We start from the raw sequence: 13,829 nt of genomic DNA, 5'->3' as shown, positions 1-13,829 counted from the left end.
GCATATCAGGCACCTACTAACCTGGGTAATTCATTTGCAGTGTCTTATCTTTTTGTCTTTTCAATCTGCTCATGGGGTTCTCAAGGCAAGAATGCTGAAGTGGTTAGCCATTCCCTTCTCCAGTGGAAGACATTAGACTGAGTTGTTGTAAAACACAGAAAGTGGTGGGCAGCTGGGACCCTGGAAATGATAGTAGGGCTGTACAAATGGACTTCTAGACACATCCTACAAACTGTGAGATAAGGGAGTGGTAGATGGGGACATATCTCAGATTTTGTGCTCTCTTTCTTCCCAAACTGGTGCCCTGAAACATCTCACATCCTGCCTGGGAGCCTGGTTGTCCAGTCTCTGAAATGAGGGGAAAATGCAAAGCAGATAATAGGCTACTTTGGGATAAGTGGGTAGGGAAGAGAGGCTTGCTTAGTTCTGCTGCTTTTCAAATTCAGGAGGCTAGCAGAGACCCCTGTCCTCTCAGTCTCCACAAAGCCCTGGTGGAACAGGGCTGAGGCAGGAAGTGGGAGCTCAATCAACTAGTCTCATGGTCTGGATAGCAGTCTCCCAGAATAAAGAGGAGAGGAGGGAGTCATCTATCCTGAGTGACTTCCCTACTGGGGATCATAGAACTTTTCTGGGAGTAGTATATCTGAATTCTGGCTAGAAGCAAGTTCTCTGCTAGAAAATTGGGGCTACTGGAAACCTATATCATGAAACAGAGGTTACAAGGTGAGAACAGGGAGAGTGAGTTGGGTAGCAGGAGTCCTGGAATCTGTGGGCGTGGTTTGGAGGTAACAAAAAATTGTTGGCAAGAAGGTGGCTAAAGGCCAAGGAAACTGATGTCTGCCAACTATGTAAGTACATTATGGACAGGTAGAAATCCTAGATTTATATTGTGCTGCTCTAAAACTTCTATCTTCTTCCCCAGGAAGTAGGGGCAGGGCAAGGTAGAATTAAATACCATGTGCTTTTTTAATCCCTAAATAGTAGCTTGTGTACCTCAGAGGAAGAGAGAGTGCGTACATTTCTCTGCTTTTCTCTTTGTTTCATGCTTAGTTCCTAGACGTGACAGGAAACAATACCTTGGTTACCATGGAAACCGGAGCTGAGTGATGCATTACAGTGTGGGTGGAAAGCAAAGGTGGTCTTGATATAAAGGCTCTTGGGAGTAGAGATTTGAGCAAATTTTTTCAATATGAGCAAAGCAATTCCAATTTCTACAGGTATGAGGATCCCTGCAATTATGACACAGAAAACGCAAAGGTGCATGCACATACATGCATATGCACATGAATACAGATATCATTCCCCACATCATGCTGGCTGGTCCAGGGATTCTTGTGGGCTTATCTGGGCTATGACCCCGTCAACATATGTCATCTCCCTCTCATCTCTCCTCTCCTGTCTCTCTCTCTCCTACTTGATTGTCTTTCAGTTTCTCCCCACTCTGCCTTCCCCATCCCTCATCTCTTCTTCCCCTCCTCAGTTTTTCATTCTGGTATTTCATTGTGTCTTGCTCGTTGTCCTTCCTCCTTCTCTTTATATTTTGCTCTTCCTCTCACCCCCCCTCCCCTGCCCCTATGTATGAAGTGAATAATAATTCATTCACTCAGTAATGATTGGCCTAATATGGGCCATGTATTTTGAGCTTCCAAACTCATTGGACCGACTTCATTGTTGCACTGCAAATTAGGATAAGTGATATGGAATTAAAGAACTGCTGCTGCTAAGTCGCCCCAGTCGTGTCCGACTCTGTGCGACCCCATAGACGGCAGCCCACCAGGTTCCCTCGTCCCTGGGATTCTCCAGGCAAGAACACTGGAGTGGGTTGCCATTTCCTTCTCCAATGCATGAAAGTGAAAAGTGAAAGTGAAGACACTCAGTCGTGTCCGACTCTGTGCGACCCCATGGACTGCAGCCTACCAGGCTCCTGCATCCATGGGATTTTCCAGACAAGAGGTACTGGAGTGGGGTGCCACTGCCTTCTCCAGAATTAAAGAACAAGAAGCTATAAATGTGAACAATAGGGGACCTAATTTCCCTGGGGAGCTCTGTGAAGGAAATGCCATCAACATTTGCCACCGAGCATCACCTTATTGCCTCTATAGGTTTTACTGTCTTCTGTTTCATGTTGGGGTCACTACCCTCCTTTGCAGCATGGTGGGACCTTCACATAAGGTGTCCAGCACACTTGAAGGTGGGAACAATAAATCTAATGGGATGTCTACTTCTTTGAATCTGACTAACAAACAGATCAAAAAAGGTAAGGAGCTGTTTCATCTTGTCACTGCATCCTTGTTCCTGCTTCCAAGTTCCCCAGAGGCACCTTTGTTCATGCCCTTCATCCATTCTCTTGCTCATTCTTTCTTCTTCCATCTCTTCCTTGTCCCTCTGGCCTTGCCAGATCTTTTTTCTTAGAGTCCTAACCTCACAAGGACAAAAAGGATGGACAAGGAGACAATAATAATTATCAAGTATTAGAAGGTGGAAAACAGACAATTGAGTGCTATATGACTTGGTGGATTTAGAGCCCAACAGTGAGGAAAGTCCCAAGCAGACCTTTCAACTGTCTGCAAGATTGGCAATGGCCAGTACCCCTACAAATTAGGGGTGGGGGGTTGTAAATTGCATGATTGTTTTTAGGTTAGTTAAGAAACATTTAGACACCAGAGCCCCTCTCAGCAAATTAATTTCCCCAAACACTAGGGAGTCAGAGAAGAGACTTAACAATCTGGAGGGAGTGAATCAGCAGATTTATGGACATGGGACCTCAGGATCAGGTGAAAGCAGGCATCCAAACCCAACACAGGGATTTAAGTAGAAAATGTACTGTACATAAAATTTCTATCCTCAATCTCATGCCCAATTTGTGAGACAGAGTGCTGGCACCTTGCGTTTTCCCCATGGATGCAGGAGGTTCTTCCTGGATAATCAAACCATCCCAAGAGTAGAGATTTCATAGTTAGAGTGGGCAATGGTCTCCAAGTTTTCCATATTAGCTCAAAATAATTTCTAATTTCAATGCTTCTTTCTTCAAGACATAGGTTATTTTGGAGGCACATCTTTGTTTACCATCATATCTGTTACCAATGTATACTTTAAATGGCATTTTATGGTTGATAGTGGTCAAAAAATCACCAAAGAATCTATTCTTTTTATCCTCCTGGAAGTCTATTTATATGAATATCTTTATTAACTTTTCCATGGAATACAACAAAAAAATGGAATTGCACAAAACATAAATGTTCTGATCTGTAAATTCTTACATTACAAATGACTGGGAAACTGCACCCAGGTCAGGAGGTTTGGCATTGCCGGCAAATTGAAGCCTCTACTTTCTCACTACCATCTTCCACCTCAGCAAATCTAACCAGTATTTGGGTTTTAGCACCTTAATTTTGACTGTTTGTGAAATATTGAACCCAATAAATGGGCTTTCCTGGTGGCTCAGGGGTACATTATCTGTTTGCAGTGCAAGAGCCACAAGAGAAGCATGTTGGACCCCTGGGTCAGGAAGATCCCCTGGAAGAGGGCATGGTAACCCATGTCAGTATTCTTGCCTGGAGAATCCCATGAACAAAGGTGCCTACTTGGCTACAGTCAAGGATTTCAAAGAGTCAGACATGACTGAAGCGACTATGCATGCATGAACACACCCATAATAAATATTTATTCTTTTAAAAAATTTTGTTGAAATACAGCTGATTTATAATGTTGGGTTAGTTTCTACTGTACAGCAAATAATTCAATCTACATGTATATATATATATGTGTGTGTATATATATATATATAGGTATATATATACATTTCATATTCTTTTCCATTATGGCTTATTAAAGGACACTAAAAAGAGTTCCCTGTGCTATACATTATGACCTTGTTGCTTATCTATTTTATATGGAGACATTTGTATCTGGAAATCCTGAACTGCTAATTTATCCCTCCAACACTTGCTAAACATATATTCTTATAATCTACCTGATTTTGACAACATTATATTTTTATACATTCAGTTCAGTTCAGTTCAGTCACTTTTTGTGACCCCATGGATTGCAGCACACTAAGCTTCCCTGTCTATCACCAACTCTCAGAGCTTGCTCAAACTCATGTCCATCAAGTCAGTGATGCCATCCAACCATCTCATCTTCTGTTGTCCCCTTCTCCTCCTGCCTTCAATCTTTCCCAGCATCAGGATCTTTTCTCATGAGTCAGCTCTTTTCCTCAGGTGGCCAAAGTATTGGAGCTTCAGCTTCAGCATCAGTCCTTCCAATGAATATCAGTATTGATTTCCTCTAGGACTCTCAAGAGTCTTCCCAAACACTGCAGTTCAAAAGCATCGATTCTTCAGCGTTCAGCTTTCTTTATGGTCCAACTCTCACATCCATACATGACTACTGGAAAACCATAGATTTAACTAGATGGACCTTTGTCAGCAAAGTAATGTCTCTGCTTTTAATATATTTTTATATATTGCTATTTGCTTTTTCATGGTGTTAGTTTACCAGGTGGCACTAGTGGTAAAGAATCTGCCTGCCAACGCAGGAGACATAAGAGACATGGGTTTAATCCCTGGGTCAGGAAGATCCCCTGGAGAAGGGAATGGCAACCCACTCCAGTATTCTTGCCTGGAGAATTCTGTGGACAGAGGAGCCTGGGGGACTATCGTCCATAGGGTAGCAAAGAGTCGAACATAACTGAAGAGCCTTAGCATGCATGCATAGTTGTGATTCATTGATTTCCATTACTGAATAGTATAAATATGTATGACCATACCACAACTTAGTAATGCCTTCTATTTCTTTTTTGTTATAAATTTTATTGAGTTATTTTTGGATGGATTGAGTCTTCATTGCTGTGTGGGCTTTTATCTAGTTGTGGCAAGTGGGGGCTACTCTCTAGCTGCAGTGCATGGCTTCTCATTGTGGTGGCTTCTCTTGTCATGGAGCATGGGATCTAGGGCACACAGGCTTCAGTAGTTGTGGCACCTGGACTCAGTGGCTACAGCTTCTGGGCTCTGGAACACAGGCTCAATAGTTGTGGCACATGGGCTTAGTTGCTCTGCAGCATGTGGGATCTTCCCAGATCAAGATCCAACCTGAGTCTCCTGCATTGGCAGTCGGACTCTTTACCACTGAGTCACCAGGGAAGCCCAATACCTTCTATTTACAATAGACATTTCAGTAGTTTGCAGTCCTGAAGTATTGAAAATGTTACTGTAGTGAACATTCATGTCTATGTCCTCTGATTCCTTAAAGGCTGTACTTGCGAGATCACTTCTATTGCTTCTGTGGCAATGTCTGTATGATAATGGATAGCCTGGTCTTTTTCATGATCTCAGAGGGGACAGTTTCAACATTTCATCACTAAGTGAGGTGATTTTGCAGGCCTTTAAAAGATATTCTGTCTTCTCAGCAATGACCCTCTGTTTTTTCAGTCTAACTTCATTGAGGCTTTCAATGGCTAAGTTGAAAATCTCTCTTGGTAAATGTCACATTGCACTTGAAAATATTTAGGCTATTTTCAAATATCTTTTCATATTTATTTCTAACATAATCCACAGTATGTGAATAATAAGAGAACAGACTCTGTATGATTTCAAAACCTTTAGACCATGAAATTTTTGCACCTTGTTTGCTGTCCCTGGATATGTTCCAGTGTCTCCTACTTTATAGTCTAGGTGAACTTGAGTAGAATTTGTATCCTACTGTTGTGTGAACATTGTATAAATCTTAATTATATTCAATCAGTTCACAGTGCTTTTCAGGTTGACAATATTCTACTTGTCTATATATTCATTCTATTAATTTTTCAGTTCAGTTGCTCAGTTGTGTCCGACTCTTTGTGACCTCATGGACTGCAGCACGCCAGGCCTCCCTGTCCATCACCAACTCCCAGAGCTTGCTCAAACTCATGACCATTGACTCAGCAATGCCATCCAACCATCTCATCCTCTGTCATCCCTCTCATCTCCTGCCTTCAATTTTCACAGAATCAGGGTCTTTTCCAAAGAGTCAGTTCTTCTCATCAGTTGGCCAAAGTATTGGAGCTTCACATCAGGTGGCCAAAATATTGATTTTTGAGAGTTTGATATTGAAACACCAACTGAAAATCCTAATATTTTTAGGCTAAAAAAGTAATTGCAATATATTGTGGAACTTTATGTAACCTTGTTCTGTATTTTCCAAGTCGCTGGTAAATGTGTTATCATATTTTCGTAATTTAAAAAACTGAAAGTTAAAAAAAAGTATTCCTCTTAGACTAAGACAGTTCCCTCTTATTCTTAATTTCCTGAGTATTTTTATCATCAATGGATGTTTATGCTTACATTGCAATTTAAAATTATTTACAGGTTTACTGATACATTGTTGACATATAACACTGTGTGAGCTTAAGGGATACAACATGATGATTTCATACATGTATGTACTGTGAAGTGATTACCACCATAAGGTCAGTTAACACCTCCATTTTATGTATGTACAATGTGTATGTGTGTGTGTTGAGATTGTAGCCCACCAGGCTCCTCTGTCCATGGAATTCTCTAGGCAAGAATACTGCACTGGGTTGCCAGGCGATTCTCCAGGGGATCTTCCCCACCCAGGGATTGAACCCAGCTCTCCGGCATTGCAGGTCGATTCTTTACCATGTGAGCCCGAGTAGAATGTTACATTCTGTTAAGTCCTTTTTCTGAATTATATTAGCATTCTCCTGCAGCTACAACAAATTACCACATGCTTGGCTTAGTACAACACAATTTTGTTATCTTACCATTCTGGAGGTCAGAAGTGTGAAATGGGTTTTAACAGGGCCAAAGTCAACGTGTCCACAGTGTTATGTTCCTCTGAGGCTACTAGGGAAGAATCTGTCCCATGCCTTTCCTATGTTAGAGGCCACCTCTACTCCTTGGATCCTGCCCCTTTCTCCATGTTCAAAGGCAGCAGCCTAGCATCTTCCAGCTTCCCTCCTCTCTGACCTCTGCTTCTGACATCACATCTCCTACTCTTCAGTCTCATTTTCCTGCCACCCCTTATAAATAGGACCTTTGTGATTACATTGGTCCACCCAGATCATCCAGGATAATCTCCACATCTCAAGATCCTCAACTTAATGACATCTGCAGAGTATTTTCTGCCATGTAAAGTAACATATTCACAGGCTACGGAGATTACTGCACTTGGGTGCCATTGTTCTGCCTAGGATGTGCATCATTTGAGATGATGGCATGGCTCTCTTTTGGAGAGATTAATATGCTTGATTTCATATATTGATTTCCAAATATTCAAGAGGACTTTCACTCTGAGAGTTACCCCATTTGGTCAGAAAGTTTCTTTTATGTCTGTTGTTTTTTATTTACTAACCTTTTGTTACAAATGTTTGTGTCTATCTTCTTGAGGAATATTGGTTTGCAGTTATATTTTCTTGTAATGTCTTGGTCTGGTTTTGGTATAGGGATAGTTTGGTATAAGGATCATAGCTTCAGAGAGAGAATTGCCAAGTGTCACATTCTCTTCATTTTTCTGACAGGATTGTATAAATTGGTGCTATTTCTTCCTGAAATGGTCCATAGACCAGACCAGCGAGGCCAACTGTGCCTGGAGTTTCCTTTGTGGGAAGATTTTAGCCAAAAATTCCATTTCTTTAAGAGATATAAGGATACTAAGGTATTCTCTGTCTTCTTGAGTGTGCTTTGAAAAACTGTGTCTTTCTAACAATTGGTTGTGTTTTTTTTTTTTTTTCTATGTTGTCTTTCTATTACAGTTTTTCTAATTAGTCCCTTACTGTCATTTTAGCATTTTTGCACTCTGAAGTCATGTCCATTCTGTGGCTTCTTACACTGGCCACTTGTGTCTTAGTGACTTTCTTTTCTTGATTAGTCTACATCCAGTTTACACATTGTATAAATGTTTTGAATGGATCAGCTGCTGACTCCATTGTATTTTCTCTATGACTTTTTTGTTTTCCATTTCATTGCTATCTTTATTGTTTCCTTCTACTTCCTCTCAGATTAATTTTGACTTCTTTTGGAGGCATCTCAGTTTTGTAGTTCCTTGATGTTAGCCCTTTCCTCTTTCTAAATACAATCACGCAAAGAGCAAATTTCTCTCTAACCAAGGCTTTAACTTAATCACACCAAAGTTGATATGTTGTGTTTACATTTCCCTTTAGTTGATAATACTTTCAGATTTCCCTAGTGTCTCTCTGATCGTGTGTTATTTTGAAATCTTTGTTAAATTACAAAGTCTGGGGATTCTCTAGAAAACTTCTTGCTATGAATTTCTCGATTGATTCCACTGTGCCCAGAGGACTTCCTCTACATGACTTTAATCCTTCTTAATTGATGGAGTATTGTTTTCTAATCCGATGAGAGGCTCTTTCTTGGTGCACGTCCCATGTGCCTTTGAAGAGGATGTGTTTTCTGCTGCTATTGAGAGGAATGTACTATAATTAGGTCTAAGTAGTTGAGAATGTTGTTAAAGTTCTCTTTATAACTACTGGCCTTCTGCCTACTTACTCTACCAAAATCTCAGAAAAAATGTTTGAATGTCCCAAATGTTAAATGCATTTGTCTATCTAGATCTCTTTCAAGTTCAGTCTGTTTTCCCCTTATGTAATTTAAAGTTCAATTGTCCAGTGCATTGAGGACTGTTGTGTTTTCCTGAGTAATTAGCCCCTTTCCCCCCGTTATTAAATATGCTTATTTATCACTGATTAGTACTCCTGATCCTACAATCGACCTTATCCTTTATCATACCTTCTCATTTTGTCTTACAGTTTACCGTTACATATGGCCTATTTTTTCCAACCCTTTTCCATTTAACCTGCCTCTGTCTCTAAACTAAAATGAGTTTCTATTTAACAACAAATTATGGAATCGTGCACCTATTCTATCTAGAAATCTCAACCTTTTACTTGGAAAGTTCAGGATATTTACATATAGTTTAAGTAGAAATAGTATTGGCTTTAAATCTGTCATCTTATTTCAAGTCAATTTCTTTCCCTCTTTTCTTTCTTTCCTTCATTCCTCCTTTTCTTTCTCTCTCTTTCTTCTACCCTTCTTTCTTTCCATATTTCCTTCAGTTTTTCCTTTCTTCCTTTCACCCAATTCCCTTGCCATCTTCTGTACTGCTGATGTAGTTCTCAGTATTCCATTTTAATGTACATATTTATTACGTATTCCTTTTGTTTTATATGTAAGTGGTTCCTGTAGAGAATACGCTATATATATTTAAATGTAGACTTTTCACTTTCAAAGAATAAGATTCTTTACCCACACCAACACCTTTATTTTTACGATCCTGTCCATTTGCTTTTGTTTCCAAACAATTCTTAAAACATATATTATATCCCAGATAATGCATTGTTATTGCTCTTGGAAACATTCAGTTGCCTTAATCTTTTAGAAACCATTCCCCTCCCAGTCCCCCCACATATTTAGCATGGGTATAGATGTTTGCTCCTTTGTGTTGATCTGTGCTCATATTTGACGTGGTTTTCACTTATCCTAAATAAATACATTCGGTATTTTCTATGGTGCAGGCCACTGCTGGAGAATTATGAAAGCTTTTTGTTTGTTTGTTCGTTGAAGGACTGTTTTATCATTATTTCTTTAACTTTATTTTTAAATTAATGTTTGGTGGCATCATCATCTTCTGGACATCCAATTTTAGGAATTTTAGCACTTCTGAACCTTCTTGTAACCACCATCACAATCAGTATACAGAACATTTCTGCAACCCCCAAGACGTCCCCAGTGCTATCCTTTTGCAGCCATGCTCTACTCCCACACTTAACCAAGGCACCGCCAATTTGCTGTCTGTGACAATACACATTTGTCTTTTCAAGACCATCCTACGTATCAAGCCATTTAAAAGTAACTTGAGGCTGGCTTCTATCACTCAGCGTAATATTACTGAGTTTCATCCACATTGTTGACTGTATCAATAGTTCTTTCCTTTCTAGGGCTGAATAGTATTCAACAATATGAAAATGAGGACTTCCCTGGTGGCTCAGACGGTAAAGCGTCTGTCTACAATGCGGGAGACCTGGGTTCGATCCCTGGGTCGGGAAGATCCCCTGCAGAAGGAAGTGGCAAGCCACTCCAGTACTATTGCCTGGCAAATCCCATGGACAGAGGAGCCTGTTGGCTACACTCCATGGGGTCGCAAAGAGTCGGATACGACTGAGCGACTTCACTTTCCTTTCCAAAATGAAAATGATGCACTTTGCTGAAGGACATTTGTTTGGGTTGTTGCTCTGTTTTGTTGATTATGAACACAGCTATTGCTATAACATTCCTGAACAGGGTTTGTGTGCACTCACGTTAAACTTCCCTAGGGGAAATACTTTCGGGTGAAGTTGTTGGTCACGTGGCTAAGCATAAGTTTAACTTCATGAGAAGCAATAAATCTCTGTCCACAGTGCCTGTGCCACCCTGCATTCCCACCAGTAACCTGTGGCCAGTCCACTCGCTGCCCATCCTTAGCATCATTTGGTATTGTCTGATGTTTTCTTGTTTGTTTCTTTGTTCATTTTGCTTAGTTTTGTTGTGTTTTGGCAATTTTAAGATAGGAAGACTGGTATTTCACCTTAGTTTTAATTTGCACTTGCCTGAGAGCCCGGGAAGTTGAACATACGTTCGTTCACGTGCTCAGTTGCCCCTGTGTATTCTTTTCATTGAAGTATCTCTTCAAATATTTTTTCCACTATTTTCTTTCTGTTGACTTTTGACTTTTCTTTATATGTTCTGGATACAAGACTTTTGTTGGCTATGTAATTTTAAAATACATTCTCCCAGCCTGTGATTTGTCTTCTCAAACTCCTGACATTATCTTTCACAGAGGAAGGCGTTTTTTTTGTTTGTTTGTTTGGTTGGTTGGTTGGTTTTTTTTTGGAGTCATAGCTAAAACATTGTTGCCAAACTCGAGGCTGAAGATTGTGTGTTATTTTCTTTTAAATGTCTCACAGTTTCATGCTCCTGGTTTATATCTAAGATTCATTTTTAGTGGGTTTTAGGATAAGGTATGAGGCTCTCTTTCAGATGGACATCCCATTCTTCACACATATATTCTGATAAGACAATTCTTTCTTCATTCAGTCGCTTTTGCAACTTTGTCCAGAACGAATTGGCTATATTTGAAGAAGCTAGTTCTGGAGTCTTCCCTCTGATTTATTTATTCGTGTGTCTGTTCCTTCACCATTGTCACACTGACTTTTGTTTACTGTAGTTTTATAAGGATTATTATTATTATTTTTTGCTTGGAGCCCCCTTTATAAGATTTTTTATTAATTGTTATTGGAGGATGGTTGTTTTACAATTTTTGTGTTAGGGTTTGCTGTATAGCAAAGGGAATCTGCCATATGTATATACATATCCCCTCTTTTTTTGGATTTCCTTCACATTTATGCCAGCAGAGAATTAAGTAGAGTTCCCTGTGTGATATAGTAGGTTCTCATTAGTTATCTGTCTTATGCAGTGTAGAGTATATGTGTTAATCCCAATCTTCCAATCATCCCTGTGGATATCTATATGTTTGTTCTCTGCCTCTGTATCTCTATTTCTGCTTTGCAAATAAGTTCATCTGGTCATGTCTCTAGATTCCACACATAAGTGCTATTATAAGATAATCTGTTTTTCTCTTTCTGACTTTCTTCACCCAGTACGACAGTCTCTAGGTCCATCCACGTCTCTGAAAGTGGCCCAGTTATGTTCATTTTTATGGCTGAGTAATACTTCACTGTATATATGGATCACCTCTTCTCTACCCATTCCTCTGTCGATAGACATTTAGGTTCCTATTGTAAGTATTGTGGCAATGAACACTGGGGTGCATGTATCTTTTGGAATCATGCTGTTCTCGGGGGGGTATATGCCCAGGAATGGGAGTGCTGGGTCTCATAGTAGTTCTACTTTTAGTTTTTAAGGAACATCCCTATTGTTCTCCATGTGGCTGCACCAATTTGCATTCCCATCAACAGGGTAGGAGAGTGTCCTTTTCTCCCCAGTACTACAATGTTTATCATCGGTAGATTTTTAGATGTTGGCCATCCTGACCAGTGTGAAAGTGATACCTGATTGTTGTTTTGAAGGGCTTTCCTGGTGGCACAGTGGTAAAGAATCCATCTGCCAATGCATGAGACACGGGTTTGATCCCTGGGTTGGGAAGCTCCCCTGGAGAAGGAAAAGGCAATGTACTACGGCATGCTTGCCTGGGAAATCCTGTGGACAGAGGAGCCTGGTGGGCTACAGTCCATGGGGTCGCAGTGTTAGACATGATTGAGTGATTGAGCAACAACAGATATTTTGATAATGGTCATTCTGGTATGAGGTTATACACCCATTGTTGTTTTGCTTTGCATTTCTCTACTAATTAGTGAAGTTCAGCATCTCTTCCTGTGTTTGTTGGCCATCTGTATGTCTTCTTTGGAGAAATGTTTACTTAGGTATTTGGCCCATTTTTTGATTGGATTGTTTGTTTCTCTTTTTATACATTGAGCTACACGAGCTGTTTGTATATTTAAAAGATGAATCCCTGGTCGGTTGCCACGTTTACACATATTTTCTCCCGTTCTGTGGGTTGTCTCTTTGTCTTGTTTATGGTTGCCTTTGCCTTTTGATTTAATTAGGTCCCATTTGTTCATTTTTGTTTTTGTTTTCATTACTCTAGGTGGTGGGTCATAAAAGATCTTCCCTGTGATATGTCAGAGAGAGTTCTGTCTATGTTTGCTTCTAAGAGTCTTTTTATAATTTACTTGAAACAATATTTATTTATTTATTTATTTCCACTGCTCAGGGCCTTAGTTGCGGCATGTGGGAACTTAGCTGTGGAATGTGACATCTAGTTCCCTTACCAGGGAACAAACCCTGGTCCACTCCAATGGGAGCATGGAGTCTTAGCCCCTGGACCACTAGGGAAGTCGCTCCTCTAAGAGTTTATAGTGTCTGAGCTTACATTTAAGTCTTTAATCCATTTTGAGTTTATTTTTGTGTATGGTTTTAGGGAGTGTTCTAATTTCATTCTTTTTGAATTAATTAATTTTTTATTGAAGGATAATTGCTTTACAGAATTTTGCTGTTTTCACATGTAGCTGTGCAGTTATCCGAGCACCGCTTATTAAAGAGGCTGTCTTTTCTCCATTGTGTATTTTCACCTCTCTGTCAAAGATTAGGTGACCATAGGTGCGTAGGTTTATCTCTGGGCTTTCTATCCTGTTCCACTGATCTTTATTTCTGTTTAAGTGACAGTACCATACTTTCTTGATAACTGTCGCTTTGTAGTGTAGTCTGAAGTCAGGAAGGTTGATTGCTCTAGCTCTATTTTTCATTCTAAAGATTCTGTTGGCTATTTGGGGGTCTTTCATGTTTTGTGGAAAATGTAAAATTTTTTCTTCTAATCAGTGAAAAATGTCATTGGTAATTTGATAGGGATTTCATTGAATCAGTAACTTGCTTTGGGTTAAATAGTCATTTTCACAATATTGATTCTTCCAGTCCAAGAACATTGTGTGTGTGTGTGTATGAGAAAAAGTGAAGTCGCTCAGTCGTATCTGACTCTTTGCGACCCCATGGACTGTATCCTACCAGACTTCTCTGTCCATGGCATTTTCCAGGCAAGAATACTGGAGTGGGTTGCCATTTCCTTCTCCAGGAGATCTTCCCGACCCAGGGATTGAACTCGGGTCTCCCGCATTGTAGGCAGACGCTTTCCCGTCTGACTATATCACTCCATCTGATTGTGTCTTCTTTGACTTCTTTCATCAGTGTCTTATAGTTCTAATGAGCACAGGTCTTTGACTTTTTAGGCAGGTTTATTCCTAGGTATCTTATTCTTTCCGT

The sequence above is a fragment of the Bos grunniens genome, chromosome X (genome assembly GCF_055505025.1).
Source record: "Bos grunniens cultivar Pamir isolate PY7600 chromosome X, Bosgru_T2T1.0, whole genome shotgun sequence".
NCBI classification, from domain to species: domain Eukaryota; kingdom Metazoa; phylum Chordata; class Mammalia; order Artiodactyla; family Bovidae; genus Bos; species Bos grunniens.
Note: the sequence above shows the minus strand (reverse complement) of the source record.